This window comes from Rattus norvegicus, chromosome 14 (assembly GCF_021556685.1).
Source record: "Rattus norvegicus strain SHRSP/BbbUtx chromosome 14, alternate assembly SHRSP_T2T, whole genome shotgun sequence".
In the NCBI taxonomy this organism is placed as follows: domain Eukaryota; kingdom Metazoa; phylum Chordata; class Mammalia; order Rodentia; family Muridae; genus Rattus; species Rattus norvegicus.
The window spans coordinates 6029240-6040353 of record NC_141547.1 but is presented as its reverse complement, the minus strand read 5'-3'; the positions used below and the strand labels follow the sequence as shown (position 1 = coordinate 6040353).

The 11114-nt window shown below is 45.1% G+C and overlaps 1 long non-coding RNA gene across 1 annotated transcript; it reads left to right on the top strand.

Moving 5' to 3' along the window:
- The first annotated feature begins 1922 nt into the window (after positions 1-1922).
- LOC102546534 (uncharacterized) lies at positions 1923-3998 on the top strand. Its single transcript, XR_015637253.1, has 3 exons — positions 1923-2144; positions 3381-3607; positions 3750-3998. It is a non-coding gene; the product is annotated as an uncharacterized LOC102546534 (long non-coding RNA).
- The last annotated feature ends 7116 nt before the right edge of the window (positions 3999-11114 follow it).

Sequence of the window (11114 nt, the reverse complement as noted above, 5' to 3'; positions counted from 1 at the left end):
CTCAGGTAATGGCCCGCTGTGGTGGCACATGCCTTTAATCTTTAATCCCAGCACTGGGGAGGCAAAGGTAGGTGGATCTTTCCTGATCTACAGAATAAGTTACTATGGCCACTCAAAAAAGGGGGTGGGGGGAGAGACACAAAGGTAAACCTGTGGGAGAGAAATCTCAAAACTGGCAATCACAGAAATTTTGGGCTGTGTAGGTGTATAGGCGTGACACAAGGTAAGAGGATTTATTCAAGATCTTTTGAAAATACCCCACAGGAAAGAGATAAAATACTAGAAAAGAAAATCCATCAACACCAGCCTAAGGGGCTAACTCAGTGACACAGGACCTCCCCAGCCTGCCAGGCCTGAGGGTCTAGCTCACTGGCACAGGGCGGCACAGGCTTCCCTAATCTGATAGACCCTAGGATGTTCCCCAGCACTGAAAGATAAGGTGAGATGGATATCACCTTCATGTAGGTTTTGAGGGAAGCAAGAGATCCCCCTGACTTGATTTCAGATCAGGCTCAAACTCCTCACAATGTTTCTGGGAAGGAAACACATGTAGCAACAGACTTACAGTAACATGGGCCTGAGACGGTATCTAGTAAATAAGTTTAAATATTGGCAAAGGCAGACGTGGTCTTCTCTGGGGACAGACATTCTTACTGGCAGCAGTATTGTTTCTTAGAAACGTGATCTTAATTATAATAACATTGTATTTGTGAAGCAGAAACCTAGAGACAACGTACAAACAGAGACCAAGAAGATTATAGCACAACTAATTGTGAGGTATTGTGGGCTATTAAGAGGTAAACATTTCATACAAAGAAGAAATGCTATGTTAGTTAAACAAGAAGGGAGGAGGATCACAAATGGTATGAAGAGAAGACTCCCAGATAGCCTAAAATAATAAACTGAAGATATGCTGGAGGTATAGCTCAGAGGTAGATGTCAAAGTTAATCTGCTCAAGACCCTGGATTTGATTCCTCATAACACACACACAGAATACATACAACATACATACAGACAACACAACACACATATACATACATACATACATACATACATACATACATACAAACTGCAAACACAGACATATACAACACATACAACACACATATACAACATACACACACATACCTGTACAGAACACACACACACACAAAATGTACCCACATACAATGCAACACAGGCAACATACACACACATTCCCACACACAACACACACAACCACACACAACACAACACAACACACAACAACATACATACACACAGAATATATACAACATACATACACACAACACAACACACATATACATACATATACATACACACAAACTGCACACACAGACATATACAACATATACAACACACATACACACATACAACATACACACACATACCTGTACAGAACACACACACACACACAACGTACCAACATACAACACAACACAGGCAACATACACATGTGTACCCACACACAACATACACACACATACCATACACACAACACACATAACCACACACAACATACACACACATACATGCACATACACACAACACACATTCATATACAACACACACAACATACACACATGTATCCACACACAAATATACACACACACATAAATGCACAGCACACAGCATAGACACACCCACAATTATCATTGTTGTTAAATAAACAGAAAGAAAAGTCATGGTGATTGCTTCTACCTAAAGGATATATGCTTTTTATTCCTCTTTGCTTTGTTTACACCACTTCTCATCTGAGAGGTCTGATGATCACTTGTTTTGAAACCAAGAAGAAAGGAAGCCTGAAGAAAACGGGGTGGTTGAAATGAGGAAGCCTCATGATACTGGCTGTCTCCAGTAACTCTGTAAGGATGACCACCTGATGGCCTATGAACAAGAAGAACCAGACTGTCACAATGTCACAATGTCCATGTGTTCTTAACTTTACACGGGGGTGCGAGGGCAGCAAATGACTAAAACTTCCGGGTGGTGACACCTGCAGACATGGCGGGTCAGCCAGGTCTGGAGAGGGGCTGGCCTGGCAGGTGACGGACAGCAGAGGTGGAGAATGGAATTGCTGGGTACTTCACATGAACAGCACAGGAACCATCTTCGGCGTGCACAGTGGAAAAAGAGCAGCTGGGTAAGGAACCCTGCACCTGCGCTCTGTGTAGACTAGGGCTTCTATTCCTCTGCCTGGCTGTCTTTTCTGGCCTCAGTTTCCCGGGGTGTATGTTACTTAGATTGTAACTATCAATTCTCGACAGATGTTTAAGTGCTGGAATTATGGGAAGAAAATTCATCCCAATTACGGTAAAAGGAACATATCAGGTTCGACAGCCTGAGAGCGAGTTCTAATACAGATGCTACATGAGAACAGCCACATTCACTGAGTGCTCTGTGCCTGAGGCCCCGTGGCGAGCACTGCACGGCTCTCGCTCAGGCCTCCCTGCAACCCTGTGAGGTAGACACCATTGTGATCCATTTTTACCCTGAGTGTGATGGCCATGGCAGAAATGAAACAGCCTGCTGGGCTGGTTAGGGAGTGAGGTGAGATGTGGAAGCCACAACAAAGTCTAGACTATGAAAATAAGTAAAGCCACATGAGGCACGCTGGCCCGTACCTGTAATCCCAGCATTCCCAAGGCAGGTGGATCTCTTAGCCTGAGGCTATCCTGGGCTACCTAAGGAGTTCCAGGACAGCCTGAGGACCTCAATTTAATTACGTGTAAGTAAACTAAAATAAATAAGACTCTCTGGGGAGTTATTAATAGAAATAAGTAAGACAGAAGTGTGAAGCTTTATTGTATGTTATCTTGCCATGATATTCACAGTAAATGCCACGCCCTCTCAGTACCATTTACTTTAACCTTTGGCCACTGTTACATACAAGTCCTAAATGCATGTGTGCAGTAACTAAGCTAATAGACATCCTGACAGAATACGCTGGGAAGGCTAGCACCTGACTTGATTCTCCAGCCTGAAGTAATTACTTGGTCCAAAACTCATGATCCTAAGCACAAAGACTGTTTCCTAGCACTCGTTACGGGTTCTAAATTGATTTACAGGAGCCCCGCTAAAATATGTAAGTAATCTGGGTGTGTGGCTGAGACAGGAGGATTGCCATGAGTTCCAGGCTACCCCAGACTACAGAATAGGGACCCTGTCTCAGAGCGCCGTAAAAGAGGCATTCATTCTTCCTTCTACAATTTCTTTTTAGTGGACTCGATTTCCCAATCGAGAGATTGGCTTGTTTTATAGGTATTTTTTTGTTTGTTTGTTTATTTGTTTGACAATTTCATATGTTTAAATAACGAGTGGATTTTAGCTACTTTCTTCCCTACTTCCCTCCATCATCAACCTCCCTCCTCTGCTGAAGCTCTCTCAGGTCATCGTTTCGTGTGTGTAACCACTGAGTAATAAGTTACTCGCCGGACCCGGGATCTTCCTTCACTACAGTGTTGCGGACATCGAGGGCAAGCATCATAGGAACGTCCATGGTGCCACCATAAAGGCCAAGCATTGTGTCACCGGGCAGCGGACAGGAAAGGACAAAAGCTTCAGGCTGTCTGACACTATGTCCCATCATACCTTGCTTCCCAGGGGGTTTGTATATTGTGGTCCTCCCTGCCCCCGCAAGGGAAAAAGGGGAGGCTGGAGAGGGGAGGGGAGAGGGGAGTGTCACGTGATGAACCTAAGTCTTTAAAACACTGCAGGCATTCTGAGAGAGCACATTCTTTTCTCTTAGACCTCAGACCCCACCGCTCCCAGTAACCCAGAGAAGAAACTGAGGTTGGAACAGGACAACGGAACCGGGAGGCAAACCCAGACCTACCGCGTACACTTGGTTCCCCCGCGTTTTGAACCTCCTAGCTTTCCCTACACCAGCCTAACTGTCCTGGGTCTGCCCTGGCCCTCCAAGTACCCAGAGGCCCCTGCATCTGAGATACCTTGTATGGACCAAAAACAATAAAAAAATCTTCTGGGTTTTTTGTTATTGTTGTTTGCTTGCTTGGTTCATTTTTGTTTTGTTGTGGGTTTTTGAGACGGGGGTTTCTTTGTTTGACAGAGCCCTGGGTGTCCTGGACTTTATTTGTAGACTGGGCCAGCCTCCCTGGAGGAGCCCAGAAGATCAAGAGTGAATCCCAGATATTGAACATTGAATTTCAATGTTTTGTTTTGCTTTGTTCAAGTTGTAACTGTGTCCTGGTTTTTCTGTCTTTTTTTTTTTTTTTTGGTTCTTTTTTTCGGAGCTGGGGACTGAACCCAGGGTCTTGCGCTTCCTAGGTAAGCGCTCTACCACTGAGCTAAATCCCCAGCCCCCGGTTTTTCTGTCTTGAAGTGAGAAAGATAGGTTCTTTTCTATTATAGGAGCCCATAGTTGAGAGACTTTGGATTTTGAAAAGAGATTTTGGATTTTTTACAGAGACTAAACTTTTAAAGTGTTTGACTTGGTAAAGTCTGTGGGAATTTTGTTTGTATTATGTTTGTGTTTGTAGTATTAATCTGAGATCTCAGGGAAGAAGGGGGAAAAAAAGGAAGAAAAGGAAAGATATGCCTTTAAAAGTATTGTTTGCCAAGTTGACAAGGGGTCAATCGTGCTGGCTAATTCTTCATCATCCTGACACAGGCTGGAGTCATCATCTGAAAAGGAAGAAACCCCGATTGAGAAACCGTCTCCATAAAACTGGGCTAAAGGCAAGGAGAGCATTTCTTAGTGATTGGTGTGGGAGCGCCCAGCCCATTGTAGGAGGGGACACCCCTGGCTTGTGGCCCTGGGTGCTATAAGAAAGCAGGCTGAAGCGGTTGGTAGTTGCACACGTCTTTTAATCCCATCACCTGGGAGACAGAGGCGGGTCTGGTCTACAGCTAGAGTTCCAGGACAGCCAGGGCTACACCGAGAAACCTGGCCAGAAAACAAAAACAAAAACAAAAACAAAAACAAAAACAAAAACAAAACAACAAAAAAAAAAACCCAAAAACCTAAAAACACAAATCAAACAAAACAAAACAAAGAAGCAAGCTGAGCAAAACCATAGGAAGCAAGCCTTAAACAGCACCTCTCCTTGGCCTCTGCATCAGTTTCCCCCTCCAGATTCCTTCCCCTTTTGAGTTCCTGTTCTGACTTCCTTTGTACTGTGGAAGTGTGAGCTAAATAAACCCTTTACTCTCCAAGTTGCTTTGGCCATGGTGTTTCCTTGCAGCAATAGGAGCCCTGACCAAGACAGTTAAGTAGCCATGCACTATTTCATTGGAGAGCATAGCTTGGACAGACCCACAGTAAGATCGGAGGCAGCTCGTTCCCTAGCAGCCCACGTAGCATCTTCTGGGTGGGGTAGGGGCAGCCCCTACTAGGCTGGCTGGTAGGCAGAAGGCTTCCACTGCCTATGCGCATAACTAAAAGGAACAGGACCTTATCAAGTCCCAGAGGACAGCCAAGAGCAATGTCAGCATCCTGAATTGTTCATAGAAACTTCAGGATTTCCCTGGCCAACAATTTATAGGAAAATGTCCCACGCCTGACATTAAGATTTATTCGCCGGTTGTGGTGGCGCACGCCGGTAGGATTTGCTGAAGGAGGCAGAGGCAGGAGGATCACGAGTTCGAGGCCAGCCTGGGCTACACATTTGGGGTTGGGGATTTAGCTCAGTGGTAGAGCGCTTGCCTAGGAAGCGCAAGGCCCTGGGTTCGGTCCCCAGCTCCGAAAAAAAGAACCAAAAAAAAAAAAAAAAAAAAGATTTATTCGATAACCCATAGCTTCTGGGAGGAGCATTCTCTATCCACAAAAGATATCTCCATTTAAGACAGGTTTGGTTTTGGGGCTGGAGAGTGGCTCAGTGGTTAAGGGCAGTGACTGCTCTTCCACAGTCCTGAGTCCTGAGCAACCACATGGTGGCTCACAACCATCTGTAAATGAGATCCAATGCTCTCTTCTGGTGCATCTACAGTGTACCTCTACATAATTACATAATAAATAAATATTTTTTTAAAAAACCGGTTGGTTCTGCATTTCAAATAAGCTTTGAAAATAGATTTCCGTATGCTTTTCTCGCATTCCTGTAATTGAGAAGGGAGATGTCTTTTCTAGTGTCTTCGTCAATGTCTTTCTCCTGTTTTCAGGTTTCGTCGCGGGGTCCTTTCCCTCGGCTGTATATCGAGGCACACATTTTAGGCTTTTGTGAGTGGGGTTGATTACTTTCTCAGCACGTTTGCCAGTGGCATGTATGAAGACTGGTGATTTTTAGGTGCTGACTTTGTAACCTTCCACTTTGCCAAACATGTCTTTCAGGTCTAGGAGCCTCCCAGTGCCTGCTTTAGGCTGTCTCAGGTAGAATCACGTCATCTACAAGTAAGGCTTTGACTTCTTCCTTCCGATTTGTCTCTCTCATTTATTTCTTCCACGGTGCTGCTCGAGTCACGGCTGCTGGCACTGCGTTGTGTAGTGATGTGAGCGAACATCCTTGTCTTGTCCCTGATAGTAGAGATGCTTTGAGTCCTCCTCCCTGCAGCAGAATCTGCCCTCTGTAGCCTTAATCACTCTGGGATGTGCTCGTTCCATTTCTGGGGCTTTTATCATGAAGGGATGTTGGATTTATTAAACGTGTTTCTGTATTTGCCGAGATGCTCATGTGATCCCCATCGTGTGACCCACGTCATGTGACCTGTCACTCAGATCACTTACATGACAAATTACATTTGCCGACTACACTCATCCCTGCACGCCTGCAATAAAGTCAGCTTGATCACGGGGAAGGAACTTTCTGGTGTGTTGGATTTAGTTTGCTAGTATCTTAGTGAGAATTTTATGTTCACGGGGGAGACCAGTCTGCAATTTTTGTTTTGGCCTCGTCTGGCATCAGAATTAGAATGCCAGTTTCATGGGGAGTTTGGAAGCGTATCCCTCCTTCCCTGTTTTGTGGAGTCCTATGAGGACCTTCTATTATTTCTTTTTGTGTGACTGGTAGGATGCTGCGATCGCCCCTCTGGACCTGAGCGTTTTCAGCTGGGAGATTTTAAGCCGCAGCTTCGATCTCTCTACTACAGATCTTTTAGGTTATTTACTTCACCTTTGTTAACCGTGGTAAAGTCATGTGCCTTCAGCTTTTCCACTTTAGTGCAATGTGAGCTGTTACGGCACGGCCCCATCATTTTCTGGATTTCATTGGTACCTGCTGTAATCTCCCCCTTTTCGTCTCCATTGGTATTAATCGGGGCTTCTTCATTTCAGTTAATCTGGATGAGGGCTGGTCAGTAACATGCCAAATGTTGTCCTCAGGCCTCATGAGTCACGGCATGTGACTCTCCCAAAGCACCCACTCGTAAGAATAAGTCAAACACGCTGAGGACAATCATAACTCACAGAGAGAGGACAATCATAACTCACAGAGAAGCCATGCTCGTGGTGGGCTAACGACCACCTCAATAGATAAAGGGGTTAGCTGTCAACTCTTGCAATCTGACTTCGCTCGCCAGGACCCAAATGGCAGAGAGAACTATAAGTTTCCCTCTGACCTCAATACGAGTGCCAGGGCACACTCGTGAAAAGAGATGTACGTCATAAACACACAGAAGCATGCAAACAGTAATAAGGAGTGGACTTTTATTATTTTAGCAAGAGAAACCCAAGAGCTAGCTAGCGCCTTCTGTCTTTGGCAACATAGTAAGAGGTAGAATCTAGGAACCAGAAAGTGGGCCTCACCAGATGCTGGATTTTCTTTGTCTGAGGGAAAAAGTTGTTTATAAGCCAGTTTGGGGGGATTTTTATCATAGCAGCCCAAATACAGCAACAGTATTGACTGAGAAAAATCATAATACAGTCTAACTCTATTTTAGAGGGAAATAAAAATGTTACTTTTGAGTTGAAGTTGGAGCAGAGAGAAACTACATATTTTTTTTCCTACTAGTAAATCAATATATCGGCCTGGAAAAGGAAAAAAAAAAAAAATCTCAACATCACAAAATCATGTTGTTTGGACACATGAGAGGTCACAGAAGAAGAGTGCGCAGGCAACGTCTCCTGAGCGGAAAGGAGGAGGAGAGGGAGCTACTGTCTCCAGAAATAAATCTCTGTTTGACCCTTTAAGTTCACACTGGTCTGATGTTTAACTTTTCAGGCTAGCAGTGAACAGCGCATGACATCATCATGAGTTAGCACAGCTTGGGCGTGTTTGTACCTCCACTGCAAGATACACCGGGAGCAGTGGGTCCATAAAGCCTGCCTGGCTTGTTACTGAGATGGGTGGATCCATAATGCCTGCCTTGTGCATGATCTTAAACCCTAGCCTGACATTATAGGCTCACCTTCAATCCTAGTGCCACGGAGGCAGAAGCAGGTGGATCTTTATGAGCTCCAGGCCAGCCTGCACAGTGAATCAGAACAGTCAGAGCCACTGCGTGTGTCCCAGAAATCAAACCAGGGTCATAAGCAAGAACCACAAGTGCTCTTCACGTCTAAGCCATTTCTCCAGCCCTTGGGATTAGTTCTCAAAAGAGTGGTAGTTTGGATGCAAGGTTAGAGGCTACTAAGAAAAGAAGTAAAAAGAACTCATTTCTGCATCAGGGACTGGCTCTGTTTTTAAATGCCTAAGTTTCAAAAGAAGTTATAAGACACTCGAAGAGTAAGAAAAAAAAAAATAAGGTCCAAAAAAAAAAAAAAGTTGATGGGTGTGGTAATGAACAACTTTTAAGTTTGAGGTTAGCCTGGTCTACAGACTGAGTTCCAAGACTGGTGGGGCTACACAGGAAAACCTGCCTCGGTGGTGGAAGCGGGGAGGTAATATTCAGAAATTAGCCCTAGAGCAATACAGATTATCAGCTGCCTAACAAAGGATTCGAAATAGTCACCGTGACAGTGCTATGAAGCTGTGATTTAACAAGGAACCGAGACAATCAAGGCAACGTAGAGAAAATGAGATCTGGAGATGCAGCTCAGGTGAGAGAGACCTTGTCTAGCATGCACTGAGCCCTGGGTTCCATCCCCAGCATCACACAGTCTGGGAATGATGGCGTATGCCTATGTAATGCCACCCCCAGGAGGCAGAGTCGAGAATATCAGGAGCACAGGGTCATCCTCAGAAAGGTATTTAGTGTAAGTCCAGCCTGAATACAAAAGACCATGATGCATGGATGGATGGACAGCGGACAGGGCAGGAAGGAAGGAAGGAAGGAAGGAAGGAAGGAAGGGAGGGAGGGAGGGAGGGAGGGAGGGAGGAGAGAAAGAAAGGAAAGAAGGGAAAGAAAGAAAGAAAGAAAGGAAGGAAGGAAGGAAGCAGACAGGCAGACAGGCAGACAGGCAGGCTGGGCATGACAGCACATACCTTTCATCCAGCACTCCAGAGAGTTCTAGGCCAGCCTGATCTAGAATAAGTTCCAGAACAGCCAGGGCTCTACAGAGGAAACCCTGTCTGCCAATAAACAAACAAACAAATAAATAAATAAGGAAGGAAGGGAGAATATACCATCTTCAGTAATAGTGATAGGCAGTGTGTGCAAGGGGGTGGGGTGCTTTGGGCCCTCCAAACACACAAACTTGGCACTGAGCTTTCTGATTGATAAGCTCTGGAAGGAACATTACCTGTGCATAGGCTAACTCCAGGATACTCTTTTTTTTTTTTTGGTTCTTTTTTTCGGAGCTGGGGACCGAACCCAGGGCCTTGCGCTTCCTAGGTAAGCGCTCTACCATTGAGCTAAATCCCCAGCCCCCAGGATACTCTTAAGAGAAAGAGATATGACAAGAGATTATCAGGGACTACACCTTCTAAACAAAGGTAACCTAGAACTGCCATAAACAGAGTATGCCTTGGTCCTGGAACCCTGCCTGGGGGCTGCAAGGAAATGAGAAAAGACAGACAGATAGACATGAGCAGAAAGGCCTGGGTCTTGTGAGCAGCACACAACACAACCAGGAAGCCCCGTGTGGTTTCTATGTACAGAGAGGAGGAGGGCTTAGGTAGTCTCAGGTGTAGGTCTCTGGAGGCAGCAACTTTGGGTCTGTTAACTGGGAGGAAGAAGATGAAGTTATGATACCAGTTTTGTGCACACTGGTCAATAGCCTGCAAATGCTTGTACTTAAATTAGAGGAAGAAGGCTTTGGCAATTTCAAACCAGATCCATAAGGGGTAGGACTTTGACAATTTCCTTTGGGCTGTGAGTCTTTTGGGTCTGTGGCCTTGACCTGTGTCAATAATACATGTTCATCCAGGGAGTCAATCAGGGCTCCTGTTTGCTCTCTACAACAGTGTCCTGTATTTGTCTCTCCCTCCTCTGTGTGTGCACTTGTGTGAGTGTGTATGTAGATTAAAACATTCTATCTTTTAGAAAAACTCCTTAAGTATGAAGGTAAATAAGTTAAAAAAAAAAAAAGCTTCAGGAAGTCCCTAAAACTGACTAGATTCACTGGACTTCTTCCTTCCATAGTAGACAAGCCAAAGTGCAAAGACTCTGAAACCAGACCAGAAGCCCGGAAGAGGATTAAACCAATTGAGTCACTTGGAAAGGACACCCTCCAATCTGTTGAGCTGCCTGCAGGCTGTGTAGTGTGTACCAGGTTCCCAGATTTGTGAGCTGTCACCCATGTCAGGGTGGGCCTTAGTGATGCAGCTGTATGTAAGTATTTTCTGGTCCTATAGGTAACCCTTCACCCACTGTCTTAGGGTTTTGTTGCTGTGAAGAGACACTATGACCACAGCAACTCTTATAAAGGAAAACAGTTCATCGGGGTCGACTTCCAGTTTCAGATGTTTGACTCATTATCATCATGGAGGGAAGCATGGCAGCGTGCAGGCAGACATGGTGCTGGACAGGTAGTTGAGAGTTCTACAGCTGGATCAGCAGAAAGCAGGATGTGAATGCCACACTGGGTGCGACTTGAGCATCTGAGACCTCAAAGCCTGTCCTGTAGTGACACACTTACTCCAACGAGGTCACACCTCCTCCAACATGGCCACGCCTCCTAATATTGCCACTCCCTATGAACCTATGGGGTCCATTTTCTTCCAAACAACCACAATAATCCAATTAAAGTCCTAGTTCACCAAGCTGGACTTGGGTCATTCTGCCCTTTGGTCAACCATGGGCTCCCTAACATGTGTTAAGTGTCCATAGCAAAAGTTTT